General features: G+C 40.9%; 1 protein-coding gene across 3 annotated transcripts in view; it reads right to left on the bottom strand.

Annotated features, from left to right (window-relative positions):
• The window catches only part of FNDC3B (fibronectin type III domain containing 3B), a 358,179-nt gene that overhangs the window by 130,020 nt on the left and 212,723 nt on the right, over positions 1 to 15,436 (bottom strand). The window lies entirely within an intron of this gene.

Raw genomic sequence — 15,436 nt, 5'->3', positions numbered from 1 at the left:
CATTGTGGGGGCTTCTCTTGTTGCAGAGCAGGGGCTCTAGGCACGCGGGCTTCAGTAGTTGTGGCACACAGGCTCAGTACTTGTGGCTCGCGGGCTCTAGAGCACAGGCTCAGTAGTTGTGGTGCACAGGCTTAGCTGCTCCGCAGCATGTGAGATCTTCCCGGACTAGGGCTTGAACCCGTGTCCCAGGCATTGGCAGGCGGATTCTTAACCACTGTGCCACCAGGGAAGTCCCCCTGCTCTCTGCTGTCTTTTTTTCATTTACCATCTTGGCTGATACTATATAATCCAGCTGAGTTCTCATGTTTGGCTAAAACTTTTTTTCCCCTACTTTTTCTTTCATCTTCACTTACACAACCTGGGCTCTGTACCTCAACTTTATTACTCTCATCAATGAGATATAAACAGATACAGTTCTGACAAATTTGTTCATCCAAGCAATAATTTGCTGATGTTTATACAGTGACATAAACTTAACTTTGATATATATTTCCTATCAAGTTTCACAGAATCACAGAATTCTGTTAGAGGAAAGAATCTTAACTGATTTCAAGTACTATCTTGTATTGTATGTACTTAAAATCTTCTGTGTCTATTTTAGGCATAACACCCACACAAGGGTATAAAAGGAAATCTGTAAGACACAAGTTTCATTACACAGGCAATAATTATTAAAAACACAGCAAGGCAGATAAGAGGGTTTAGAATTTATCGCTCATATGATACCTTGGGGTCCTTATAACTCTTCTTCAAAATTAAACTAATTATTAGACCTCACCTAGATATAGCCATCAAGGAAAGGACACATGTAATCAATCTATAGCATTAGCAATCCAGTCAAAATCCAACAAGCATCAGCTTTTATGGAATTTTCTTGGGGGAGCTTTTGTTTGTTTTGTTTTGTTTTGTTTTGTTTTGCGGTACGTGGGCCTCTCAATGCTGTGGCCTCTCCCGTTGTGGAGCACAGGCTCCAGACGTGCAGGCTCAGCGGCCATGGCTCACGGGTCCAGCCGCTCCGCGGCATGTGGGATCTTCCCGGACAGGGGCACGAACCCATGTCCCCTGAATCGGCAGGCAGACTCTCAACCACTGCGCCACCAGGGAAGCCCCTTGGGGGAGTTTTATAATGATTGTTAATTATTATAGAATCATTAGATTCATAAAGAATTAATTATTCTGACAGCCTTCTTAGTCTTACCTCATGCTAGCTGAAAGCTACCTCAGTTTCCTTTTTGAAGAAAATATATGTTCCAAATTAAGATAGGTTCCTTTCACTTCTTTTTGGAAAATGCCATTAACTCTAAAAGGAATTATACAGATCCTTTTATTTAACTTCCATTAATATGTCCTGAAAATACATATCCACCACTTACATGCATATACATGCACATATCCACGTGACAACTCATTCCAATTTCCAGAGTTAATATGAACAATTACAGCATTCAACCTTCTGACTTGCCTCAACTAGCTTAATTAACTGTGCAGAGACATCCCTGATGCAAACTGCTACCATGAAGAGAAGACACAGCTCTGGTAAGTGATTCTTGGCCTGCGTTATCAGAGACAGATACTCAGAGCTGCTCTTAGACATTTATACTAAACTGTAACACACTGAAAAAGCTGTGGTGGATGCTGAGGAAGGTGAACGAATCCTGCAATCAGACCCAAACACCATGAAGGGTAATGAGCTGGTCCTGACCAGGTTACTACAATGGGGACACTGGAAGCAGCATGGGTTAGGCTGAAAATGGCCCCCAAAGGATATCCATATCCTAATCTCTGGACCCTGTGAATGTTACCTTTCATGGCAAAGTCTTCAGACATGCGACTAAGTTAAGGATTCTGAGATGGGAAGACTATCCTGAATTATCTGAGTGGGCCTTAAATGAAATCACATGTATTCTTGTAAGAAGGAAGCAAAGCAAGATTTGACATGCACAGAGGACAAAGCAATGTGAAGATGGAGCAGAGAGATATTTGAAGATGCTGGTCTTCAAGATGGGAGTGATGCAGCCACAAGCAAAGGGAATGATGGCATCCCCTGGCTGGGAAAGATAAAAAAAAAAACAGATTCTTCCCTAGAGCCTCTGGAAGGAGCATTACCCTGCCAACACCTTGAATTCAACCCAGTGACACCTGATTTCAGACTTCTGACCTCTGAAATCGTATTCTTCAGATTCCCTCCAGAGCCATGACAGAATAAATTTCCGTTGTTTTAAATCACTGACTTCGTGGTAATTTGTTAGTTACAGCCCATCAGAGGTGTGCTCCGCTGAGCTAACCTCTTCATGGGCAACAGTAACTTCAATATGAATAGAGACAGCAAAGAAAATAAAGCCAAATTAAATGAACTGAGTTCATACTACATGCCAGGACTGTGTCAGAGTTTATCACAAACTTTTACTTTTAATCCATTCTCCTACTAATATGGAATATGGAACTAAAATTTGCTGAATTGGGGGGGGGGGGCTCTGACAACAACAGATTAGGTATTACCCCAAATTTAGCATAGGGACAAAAAAAGATTGATTGTATTGGCATTTACCCCTGCTCAGATGCCGTTTCCCGGTCAAATAAATTAATGTCAATCTTTCGATTTCCCGTTTTTCCCATCTCGTGCATAAAAATGATTCAAAAAATGCAGGAAGGAGATGGAAATAAGAGGACACAGAAAACCTACCAAGTGGATCATGCTCTTTTAAAGAAGGGCCATGAACTTATCTCAAGTGCTATCCTTTTCCTCAGATGTGCTCAATGAGCTTGTAACATAGACTTAAAATAAGAGCACATCTTGAACCTTTCTTCTTCAAAAGTAAATGGGTTGAGAGCTATGATAAAAATCTAGTACTAAAAGCATTCTTCTCATCTATCATTTCCTGCTTCTTCCCACTCCAAAAGCAAAACAAAAATACCCCAGTAGTAAGTAAGTGAACAGATGAATGAATAAAGAAATAATTCTAAATTTTAAAGGTCCATTCATAGTATTAGTGATGACAAATATGGCAGATCATGAAAGCCAGGCATTCGAAGTCGGGGAGGCAGGGGAGAGAATTCGCAGAATTTTAAAACGCAAGTGATAAAGAAAAGTATAAAACAGAAGAAAAAGAGAAGAATGAATGAGAATCCTAATTTCTGGGTACAAAACATTCCACAGATTACCAAGTTCAGACAACCAAAGTTCTGAAAGAGTAAGGAATAAAGGCTAATATATAAAAGATTACTCGTATCTCCCATTCCAACTAAAAGCAGCATGACTGCAGAATGGTCACCAACTGGCCCTGAAATTATTTAAAATAAATGGTGCAGAAAACAGGCATTTATCCAACTGCAGAATCAGGCAAAGCAGCAGAAAGTCTTACTGATTCTACAACGCATGTATCCTTACTACCAAAAAGATAACCTTTCTTCTATAAAATGCTAATATAGTAGACACTTATCAAACATTAATAGAGACATTTTTGCCCTTATACATGATATTCGAGATGCGCTGAGTTCACTAAATCCAGAGACTGAAATGTGTGGAGAATAATACTTCACAGACACAGAAATCTTCAATAAAAAGGAAACACAGTTTCAAACTGAATACTGTCTGCCATCAAATTTGAGCTACCCTCTTGTGGACAACAGTGTGAAGAGTAAATATTAATAGTGTCAGTGTGTGTCAAAAAATAAAATAACATGATAGCTGAAGAATTAAAGCACCAACAACCATTTTAATTTAAGTGACACATGATTTTTAACCCGAGTTTTCAAAAGATGCTGATATCTTATGGAGTTCCTTGGGGCAACATTCCACCAAAAAAAAAAAAAAAACCTCCCTGAAAGACTAAATATTATTTTTTTAATGTGCTTGGCAATATACTTAAATAGTTTTGAGGAACTCAGTGAACCTAAAATATGGCAGTTTCTCCATCCCTCTTGATTTTAAGGAGCTTACTGTTCCATATAATAATTTGTCTTTTCAAATAATAGGGAAAAAGAGGTCCATGTAAGTTCACCATGTGAATTAAGCACAGCAGTAACAAATGCATTTATGAAAATCTTTAAAAAATTGTTTGTAGACCTAGTTCTTCCCTCTCACTTCCTCATGTTGCTCTCTTGGGGTAGATCTAATAAGCCTAGGAAGCAAGATCTGAGCACTTACTAGAAATGCCATCAATATTCTTTTTTATTACATATAAATGTAAAGTTAAGAGTGAACTTCCTTTTTTGACTTTGGAAAGAGCTGACTGCATTTTAAAGTAACCTCAGTGAATAGACTTGAGGACACAGGGAGGGGGAAGGGTAAACTGGGACGAAGTGAGAGAGTGGCATGGACATATACACACTACCAAATGTAAAACAGATAGCTAGTGGGAAGCAGCCGCACAGCACAGGGAGACCAGCTCGGTGCTTTGTCACCACCTAGAGGGGTGGGATAGGGGGGTGGGAGGGAGACGCAAGAGGGAGGGGATATGGGGATATATGTATATGTACAGCTGATTCACTTTGTTATAAAGCAGAAACAAACACACCATTGTAAAGAAATTATACTCCAGTAAAGACGTTAAAAATGAATTAAAAAAAAAGAACAGAACAGGATGAAAACTACTTCAAAGGATGTGAAAAGATACAAACTATTTCTGAGGGAGTAGACTGAGATGGCTAAAGGGAGAGAGATGACCGCTCTACATGTCTGTAGTTTTTTCATTGTCAAAATAAGTAAATATTACTTCTATAAGTTAAATAAATCTAAACTAAAAACAAACAAACAAAAAGTAACCTCAGTTTGTTAGAGGACCTAAAAATAATCATGACATTTGATTAACGCAGGCTGCTTTTAACAAAAGCACACTAACTCAAGGGTAAAGTAAACCCCTTTCTTGTTCTTAACTTCCGAGTTAAAGTTTAAAAAGGAAATTTTTTTTCTAAATTTCCAGTTTTTAAGCATACCCAAACTCTAAAACATCACTTTAACAACTGCAGAGCACTATTCAAAAACCCAATACTTCAATCTAGTGTATTGCTAACGCTGCTGAAGTTCCGTGTAAGGCTTCATTTTTAATTCGCTTATCGAATCTACACTGGCAGTGAATGTCCTAACTCAGCACAGGAGGAAGACATAAGCTTCAGGAAAGCCCAAAGGGGAAAGAGTAAGAGTTTTATTTACATGGAGATTTGGTCAAAGTGGAGCTGCCCAAAGTGGAGCCACCGATAAAAGGGCTCATGGACCACACAGGGCAAAAGGGCTGTGCCCTACTCCGCTGGAAAATGCTGACTGAGTGGGTGGAATGCAATCTATGAAAATGGAACCATGAAACCTCTCTGCTTTTCTTCCTCTTGTTTTTGCCAAATTATCTTTATTCCACAATCCACAGAATCTTCCCTGTCCACCACGTTTCCTCCTTTCGTTCTACTTATTTTCCTTTTGGCCACTTCCTTTTGTTTCAATGTGCCATTCCTCTGAGGCCCTTCTCCTCTCACTCCAGCCTCCTCATTTTCCAGTTTTCCGGATATCACAATTCCCTTTTGTGCCTGGAGCAAATCATCCCCACCACTATCACCTGCTCTTTCCTGCCCCTTTTCTGAGCTCAACGCCTGCCTGCGTGTGTGGAAAGCTCCATTCTTCTGATGCAGCTGGGAAGGAGCAGCTACAATTGGGGGTGGTGGGGCACGAGGCACATATAAGAATGCAAACTCAGCACCAGAAGGCAAGAAGAGGAGATTTTATGGTCAACTACAGCGACATTTACACTCTTTACTTTGTAAATCCTAAATCGCAAGCAATGAGCTGGTATCACTGCTCTCTCTCATGGACCTTACCCATTTTACCCTTGTGTTCTCTACTCAATCCTTAATAGAATTTCAAGGTCTCATTACAGTACCAAAGATTGGAACAGCGTGATATAATCGGCTGCACTGTGGTGTGTATGGTCGGGCAAATTAAGTTGGAAATAAAAGCAAAGGCTGGTCAGAGCAGAAACGATGGCCTGTAATTAGCGTATCTGCAATACTGTCTATAATCGTCACGTTATAAGAAACTGGTCCTGTAAACCCAGAGATTCGATACCCTGCCTCTTCATACAGCACTTACATACAGGAATCCTGAAGGACCACTCCACAGGAGATGTAGTGACAAAATCGATGTTGACATAACAGCTGGAAAGTTGCCAAAATTCCATCACAAATGCCGAGACTATTTCCGATGGAGTGGAGTATTAATAGGCATGGTCCCCGACTCCACACACCATGTGGTGGCCAGCCTCTGAGATGACCCCTCCCCTACCTCACCCCACCATCAGCCCACCTCGGGGCAGACGCCTTCCACACCGTATCAGTAGGTACAATATGTGACCAACAGAATGTGGACGTGTATGACTTCTGAGGTATAAGGAAGAACTGTGAAAGAGCTTGAAATTTAGTGGCTTTCCTAGCAAGCTTATCCGTCTGGGTTAACTAACGGCCCCACAGCAAGTAATATAAGTGTTAGCAAAATATAGAGAAGTCGTGGCTTGCCCAAGTCATCTCCAGCTACTCCTTTTGCAGCACTTCTAACACCTAGCAAAGTAATTTAAAGCCGTGTGTTGAGAAGGTTCAGACACAGAAACAAGCTGGCCCATTAGGCTCTACTCCTCGGCCTCACAAGAGAATCCAGCCCAGAGAAGAGGCAGAGGAGAGATAAGGAGGGAACTGAATTTTACTCTTGCCCAGGATTTACCAGGCTGTTGGTGGTAAACGGTCACAGTCTTTTCTTGGGATTGGATGCCTCTCTGACTCCCCTCATATCTCAAATCCTTGGCACTGAAAGTTACTCAACATTGACTCAGAACACAGGAGGCCCTGTCCTGCAGCACTCCAGGGGTTGCGCTCCCAGGCTGGGGGTTCTGTTAACATGACCTACATGAGGCGGTTCCCTTAAGCAGAAAAATGCCATGGTCTTTCTTTATCCATATTCTTTAACATTTCTGAAGCACTTAGTGCCTCTAAAATTGTATTAAGAACTCATGACAGTCTTCTGAAATAGGTGCTATTAATGGTCCCCATTTTATACAGACATGAAGAAACTGAAGCTTTGAGAGATTAACTATCTTGCCCAAAGGCCCAAGGTTCACAAGGGGCAGAGGTGGGACTAAACCCAGATCTGCAAGGTCCTGACTAGTATGTTATTTTGCTTCTAAGTATGGCACATTTGTGACGATGCCCTTTGACCCAGTTAAATTCAGAATTCAACTTAGCTAAATGAGAGAATAACATGTAAAAGTTTCAATTCAATAAAATTGAAGGTTATATATGTACCAGAAACAACCATGTCATCACTTATACCTGCTGTTTAAAGGGTTCTTTGGGATGACATGTATTTTACCCACATGGGTTCTGATGTCATCTAAATGCCTCTATGATCAGTTCCCAAGAAAGCAAAAAAAGGCAGAGAAAATAATATGGGTTCACAGAGTTAAGTACTACATATGGTAGAAACTAATCAAAATTCTGCCCTCAATCTTCTGGTGAACATTCACTGCAAGAGAAAACTCAAAAAAATTTTTGCATGTTGTCTGTCTTTTTATATGTAAGTGAAAAATGGGAAGCTTCAAGTATGATTTAATGCGTTAAGACTTCTTAAACTGACATGACAAAAATATCTCATCCTGTCTGTTGAATGAACCATGTAGTTAACATCTTTAAAACATTCCAGATTGCAACAGAAATACAGGGGGAAAGGGCAAAAGGCAAAAAGATAAGTGATGGAACTTGATAAAGACAACTATACACTCTACTCAATAGCAAAAATTTGGGCCACCACATTTTCCTCTTTGTTGAGCCACAGATTTTGCCTTTGTATCAGGAAAGTCAATGCCTCTGGAAGGAAAAAAAAAATCAGTACACTGGGGTCTTACTGAAAAAAGTTATTCATTGCTGGATTTCTCCAGCTCTGGCCCTCAGAGGATAATGCCCAGGTCAGAAAGCACATGTCAGTGAGCAGCACCCTCCTCCTGAAAACAGCCTTCTGTCCCCAAGTCTCCCTCCCTTCCATCCCACACGTAGGCAGTTGTCACAAGGCCTGGAAACCTGCTCAGACCTCTCCCAGCATCCCTCAGGGGCCTTGGAGACTAGGGGATAGATCTGGCAATCTACATCTGAAATGGAAGTAAGGGTGTTAATTGCCCAGCTTCCTGCCAAAATGAGTGTATCTTGCATTTTGATCCAAGGGTCCACATTGTCTCTTCAAAAAAATAAAAGTCACTTGGGTTTGACTGGACTATTTTCACTTTTCAGACTGTACTTGGCAGAAGAATGGGTAAACTCCACTGACTTGAGCTCATTTTCTTTTTCATGTTTTCTTGATATTTTTGCCACGCACAGGATTCATATGCAGCTGCAGACAGGTGAAAACACACGGGATTTATCATCACCAAAAACTTGAGATGAAGCAATAATGAAAATCCAACTAGAAACTGTACCATTTTCAAATGCAGTGTGGAAAGCACCCACACCGGGAGAAAGGATCCCTGCCCCCTGCACAAGTAAACTCTCTTCCAAAACACCCAGTCAGAGTATGCCTAGGAGGTATGTGCTCATGAGAGAAAAAGGCTGCAGGTGAAAGAAGAAATGAGCCACTTATGAAGTGTGAAAGCCCCACTAAACACCTTATTTTAAACAGAACAGCACCAGTGTTATCTCTTATAGGGAGCCAGGACCAAAAGAGACTCCAAAAGAAAATCTGCCTTAACTCGTCACATTCCAGACCTTATTAACATTAGGCCTGTCCTTCCAAACAAAGGAAACCACTGCCAGCCCTGCACAGGTGGATGCAGCCGCCCCTCCCAGAGCCAAGCCACCCAGCAAGAGACAGCCTCCAAGAACCGGCAACTGCCCACAATCTCAGACCTCTGGAGGAAAAGGCCGTCCTCACCCTCACTACAGCAATTCTTATCTGCAGAATGAATAAACTTTCATGCTAATTTCAGTACATACATACAGGGGTCAGATTCTGGTTTCTGACCAGTAATAGCAAAATGTAGAAAGAGAAAAAATGTCAGGGAGGGCCATCTGAGAAGAAATCAGAACACAAAAACCTGGTAATAAGGAATACTACTACTGGGGGTCAGAAGGAGAAAAGCATAAGAATAATGCTTTTGTCACCAGCTTTCAATGTTACAATCAGAAACTATCATTCTATGTGATGGAATTTTATCAACAGTGTAACTGAGTCTCTGGATTGTCAACAATTCCAAAGGTCAAATGCCAAAAGTATGCTGTATCTTCATCTTCTTCTATATTTGGAAGTCTTACCATTTTGTCCCAATGTTTTCCCATATGACACTAAGTTCTAGAGGTCTTCACGTAAACTACTACTTATACGTTAGCAACATAAAAGGGACTCTCTCTACCTCCCGTATATGCTTATCATTACACAGGTACTACAAAAGGAATAAGCTTCAACTTAAAATGAGTGTTTTAACTGAACGCCTCCCATACCCCTCATTTAAAAATCTTCCTTCAAAATTGCTTGGCATTCACGGGGCCAGTGGTTTTCAAATGTTACTGTGCCTGATTACCACCTGGAGAGCTCAACAAAACACAGGTTGCTGGGTCCCACCTCCACCAACTGTAATCCAGCAGGTCTGGGGCAGACCAGGACGGCACATGTCTTACAAGCTCCTAGATGGCGATGAAGCTGTGGCCTGGGACTGAACAGCCAGAGTCCAAGTGAGGGTGAGGAAAGCTTTGTGGATGACAAGTGCCCATATCTCCCGCCCCAAGCACAGCAGCTCCAACTCTATCTGCTGTTACAACGCCGGCGTATGTGTGTGTGTGTGAGAGAGAGAGAGAGAGAAAGAGAGAGAGAAAGATGATGGTTGGAGAGGAAGGATTCTGTATTGCATTGCGGATCCACATGAGATCTTTTTTTTTTTTTTTTTGCGGTACGCAGGCCTCTCCCTGCTGTGGCCTCTCCCGTTGCAGAGCACAGGCTTCGGACGCGCAGGCTCAGCGGCCATGGCTCACGGGCCCAGCCGCTCCACGGCATGTGGGATCCTCCCAGACCAGGGCACGAACCCATGTCCAATGCATCGGCAGGCGGACTCTCAACCACTGCGCCACCAGGGAAGCCCTGAAAATCACTGACTTTAACTCACCTGTTCATTTTACTGAAAGGGAAACTGAGGCCTAGTGAAATGACTTGTTATGTATCACGTAATCTAAAACACAAACAACTGTTATCTTACAAATCCATTAAGGTTTTAAAATGTTCAAGTAATGAGTGAAAAAGATAAACCCAGGGATGAGGTAAAGGTCAGCAGTATCAACTGCACACACAAAATACTTTCACACACACACACACACACACAAGGTGTTTGGAGATTGTGACTTATAAACACTCTTGATGTTCTTTCTTTCTCCCCTTCCTCTACCCAAACAACTCCCCCCATTATTAATGGGGTTGCTTACTTAAGTCTTTTCATATTATCAGACAGTGGATCCTCACCAAAGTTTTCGTTTTTCACTCTGGCTTCACAAAATCATTTCTAAAACAGTACTAGCAGATAACCTAACTCTCCTTTCTGAGGATATATCAATATGACACAGGGACTACAGTGCTGGCTGAAAACTAGGGGATTTCAGTTACAAAACTGTATCCTCTGAATAACTTCCTTGATATCATATGCTTCGGTTTTTACCAAGGATAAAATGGAAGGATGAAACTTCCCTCTCACTCAAGAAGAGCAACAGAAACTTCTGTAGCCTCTGTGATAAAAGGAACATGACAATCTTAACTTGGTTTGGGCCACAGAAGAGGCTCAAGGCCCAGCTCTTCTTGTACAACATTCTGCACACAAGGACAAATTCTGTCATCCTGTCCTTGAACAACTATGGACAAGGTGCTCAGGCACTGAACTAAAATCAAATGCCAGTTAAGGAAAAGAAAGAGAAGGGAAATTTTCTTGAAATATTTTCCCCTAATCAATCTGCCATTATTATGCCTTGGGGAGACAGGCCCCACAGAAAGAGATGATATTTGAGCTGGCTCTTGAAGGACTGAGTTGGAGTGTGCTAGGCACAGGGACTGGAAGGAAAAGCCAAGAAGAGAAGATGAGGCATATTCTTGAAATAGGGCAAAACTTTGGGCAGCTGGTGGGGAAATCTAAAGTACTTGGGAAGGTGAGCATCAAGCAGCTTAGACTTTATTCTCTGGACAATGGGGACCACCATGGAGGTTCCTTAGGGAGGGGTACAGCACGTTCAGATCTGATGTAGATGCGGCTGTAATCAGAGGATGGGATGCAGAGGAAGATGGATACTCCCATTTCTTAAAACATAAGGCGGTCCTCCTCAGACTAAGCATAGGGAATCCTAACTCAGGTTTCTAAAAAATGTATGAGGAGATGCCAAAGACAGAGTTCATTAGAAAGGATGGCCCAAGAGGGTATCCAGAGTTCTCACTCACTCGGAACTCTAAGTGCCCCTGATGGGGTGATGAGAAGATGTTGAAATGTGGCACCTCTGGGTAGGCAGCACATTTTTACCCCAGTAGCAATCTCCCTCAGAGAGCCTGGATGCAACTTTCAGAGGCAGAGGTCCAGGAGTACAGGGTTGAACTTTCAAAATGAAGACGGGTTTAAGCAGAAGGAAGCCACTTCTGGCTTACAGGGGAAGGAGTTGCAGGGCGAGGGCATGAAGGCAAGAGAGACGGCATCGGATGGCGGGAGGGGGAGAAGGGGGCTCAGGGGCACATAGAGATACTTGTTTTGAGAAGGGCATGTATCTTGATGAGAGTTGACCCTAAGATTACAGGGGGGAGACGATAAGAATATTCAAGTAACAAGGGTGACCATTATACTGAGGTGTTAAGAACCGAGATAGACTACTTTTAATATTTAATATTGGGAATTAAAATACCCATTTTACAGATGAGGATACAGAGATTCAGGGAATACTAAAAGCAAATAGTCAGCAAGTGACAAAACCCAATTCTAAGCCAAGTGTGTCTGATACCAAAGCCCCAACTGTTCTCTGCCCACATCACACCATCAACGCCAAGGTGTACAAGAAAACTGGAATCGTACATTCCCCTGATGGTACTGTAGACTTTGTCCTGCCTAAGCTGTTTTCCTGAAGGTACCAGCAGTAAATGAAAGGAGGGGCTGGCTGCAGAGCAGATGGCTTGTTTTAGAGAACAGTGCAGTTAAGAACACAGGGTTCATGCCACAAATATTTACTAAGTACATACTATATGCCACACACAGTCCTAGGAGGTGGGGAGAAGGTGGTGAGCTAAAGTTCCTACCTCACATCACATACAAACTAGCAAACCACACCTTCCGTAACCATCCTTGATATCAGAACAGTAGTTCTCTATCTTGCTGGCCATCATTCTCAGTGGAAGTTTAATGAAAAAACATGAAGCCAGATCAGGTGAAGAGATTCTGGTTTAGCAGGTCTGCAATGAGGGTTAGGGGTCTGCATTTTTTGGAAGTTCCACCAGTGTTTCTGAAGTACAAACAAGGGAACCAAGATTCCAGAGAGTAATTAAGCAATCTCCATCTTTTTAATATATTTATTTGCTTAGATTAACATAATTTGTTTGCTTATCACAGCACCAGGTACAAATTTGAAGTTTGCCCTTTTCCTTTTACATTTGTATTTTCTAAGTAGTAAAAAGGCGGTAAGTAATTCAAGTAGATTCCCTCAAAAACTAGGGAATTCTGAGACTAAAAGTTGGCCTCCTCTGGCAAACGTGGGCATCTTAAGTAGAATGTAGAAAAATACCACAACCTGTACGTCATGGTTAAGTATAAACCCTAATCTTGTGCGAACTACACATGAATGTAAACAGATCAACATACTAGAATTAATTGTAGCTTCATATTAATCAGATGGCACTGAAAACTTAAGAATTATTTGAGAAACTTACTTCCTGGGTACAGGAGTCAGTTGCAGTACATTCAAGCAAAAAGATACCCTGGGAGAATGTTGCCATTTACGTATGAGAAGGCAGAAGAAGCCTTCTGGGATCCTTTCAGCCAACAATCACATTCTGAGGCAGACAGGGCTGAACCACTATGAACAACATTATGGACTCCAGGAACAAGAGGTGCTTTTGTTCACCTATTCCACCTGATTCAGGTTTTCCTCTTTGCTTCGGACAACCTGGAGGCTCAAAGCCAAATAGATGGCCTACATCAAGCAACTCTTCGGGATTCTTTGTGTACAACCTTACTCGTGTCTTCGTCTTATTTGTCCTCAGTTTCCTCAGATATTTATTTTTTTATAGATTACTTTTCAGAGCAGTTTTAATTGCAGAGCAAAACTGATCAGATGCAAAGAAGGCCCTTATACACCCCACCCACCACATGCACAGAGCCTGCCCCACCTATCATGTCCACGCCAGAGCAGTACATTTGTTACAGCTGATGAACCTACACTGACAGGCCACCATTACCAAGTCCATAGTTTACGTTAGGGTGTATGTAACTCTTGGTGTTGTACACTGTATGGGTTTTGACCAATGTATGTGATATGTACCCACCATTACAGTAACAGACAGAGTAGTTTCACTGCCCTAAAAATCCTCTGTGCTCTGCCTGTTCACTCCTCACTCCCCGAACCCCTGACATCTATGAATCTTTTCACTGCCTCCATAGTTTTGCCTTTTTCTATTGGATAGTTGGAATCATACAGTAGGTAGCCTTTTCAGACTGGCTTGTTTCACGCAGTAACATGTATTTAAGGTGGCTCCGTGTCTTTTATAGCTAGATAGCTCATTTCTTTTCAGTGCTGAGTAATACTCCATGTGTGGATGAACCAGTTTATTTATCCATTTACTTACTGAAGGACATCTTGGTTGCTTCCAAGTTTTGGCAATTATGAATAAAGCTGCTCCAAACATCCGTGTGTATTTTTTTGTCAGGACGTAAGTTTTCAATTCATGTCAGCAAATTGTTATTTTTTTATCCAACATGTAAACCCCCTCAGATCCTTATTGGAATGCGCTAGAGTACATAAAATAATACTCCATCTGACTCTATATATTTCATGGCTAAACCATGTGGAGAGTAGCACTTGGAGTGATTTTGAGTAGGCAAATACTGTGATGAGAAAAGGAACAATACACCAAGTTTGAACTGAAGGTGAGATAAAAATATTTTCTAACTCTTTTCATTGTGAAACACACACTCCCAGAAGCCCATAATGAAAAAGATCTCACTGTTACCAACACAATAACATGTTCTCTACACAACAGCAAAGAGCTTAAGGTGCTCAGAATAATTATACTCTCTGTCATAATGTAAAATGCCAAAACGCTTGTAAACATATGTACATTAGCAAACATTTCAGCGTTGATTTCAATGCAAATCCATTTCCTCTCTTACAGCTATGAGAGAATATTAAAATATAGGGCAGCTTACACATTTAGGTATATGTAAAAGGAAATAATTGCATATATAAGGAAGGTTTACTTTTGCCAGGTAATTCATAACTTCACTAATTTTGTATGCTAACTTTAACCCTGCTTCATCTTATTTCCCTTCTCTTATTGTCTCTCTGCCTCTTAGATCTTACTCAAATTTGTTTTATCTGGCTCTATTATATTTATCTATTTCATCTGCCTTAAATCTTTTTTGATGCAAGGCAGAACAAAAAGTATTAAAGAATTAATCAAGTAATCAAGGTAGTTCAAACTTCATAAGCTCTCTGAAGACAGCTTATACATTCTTTTTCTGTAGACTAAAATTCTCCTTAGGAAAACCTATTTCTAATTTTTTTGTGTGTGAATTCTCTCTTAAATGCCCATGATTTAAAATTATAACTTGCTAATAACTGAATTTCAAACTTAGAAATTATAGTATTATTTGACTAAAAATCATTTTATACAGCAGACATAGCACTTTCCACTAGGAGCTGTTTGAAAGCCTCTTAAATCTTGGGTCACTCTTATATACTTGTTTATGTTTTGTTTAATAATTATAATAATAATAATGCATGGTAATTAAATAAAAGTTGGAAAATACAGAAAGGAATAAACAAAATTAAAAGCACGTATAATATATCTCACAGAGAAATTACTGTTCACTTTTCACTGTATCTTACTATTGCTCTTTTTCGTGCTGCAGTTCACTCATATGAACAACACGGGAGGAAATGTTGATGCCAGTGTCTGGTTTTACCTAATTTTCTTCTGCCCTGACAGAGGCCAGTCTTCCCTACACAATCAACCATACACTAATTCTGTCTTTTTCATTCACAAACACATTCTCACATACACAATGCCGGTTTCTACCTGGATGAGGCCCGATAAGGAAGGAGTGTATTTAATAGTGTTATAATCCGTTCTTACCTTGTCTTTCACATGTCTTTATTTCTATCTGTTATCTCACCTAGCTTATCAAAGTGTTCTTCTTTTGCTTCCCTTAAGTCAGCCTTCTACATATGCCTACATAAAAAGCTTCTGTTT

This window comes from Pseudorca crassidens, chromosome 5 (assembly GCF_039906515.1).
Source record: "Pseudorca crassidens isolate mPseCra1 chromosome 5, mPseCra1.hap1, whole genome shotgun sequence".
In the NCBI taxonomy this organism is placed as follows: Eukaryota; Metazoa; Chordata; class Mammalia; order Artiodactyla; family Delphinidae; genus Pseudorca; species Pseudorca crassidens.
This window is presented reverse-complemented; position numbering and strand designations above follow the sequence as displayed.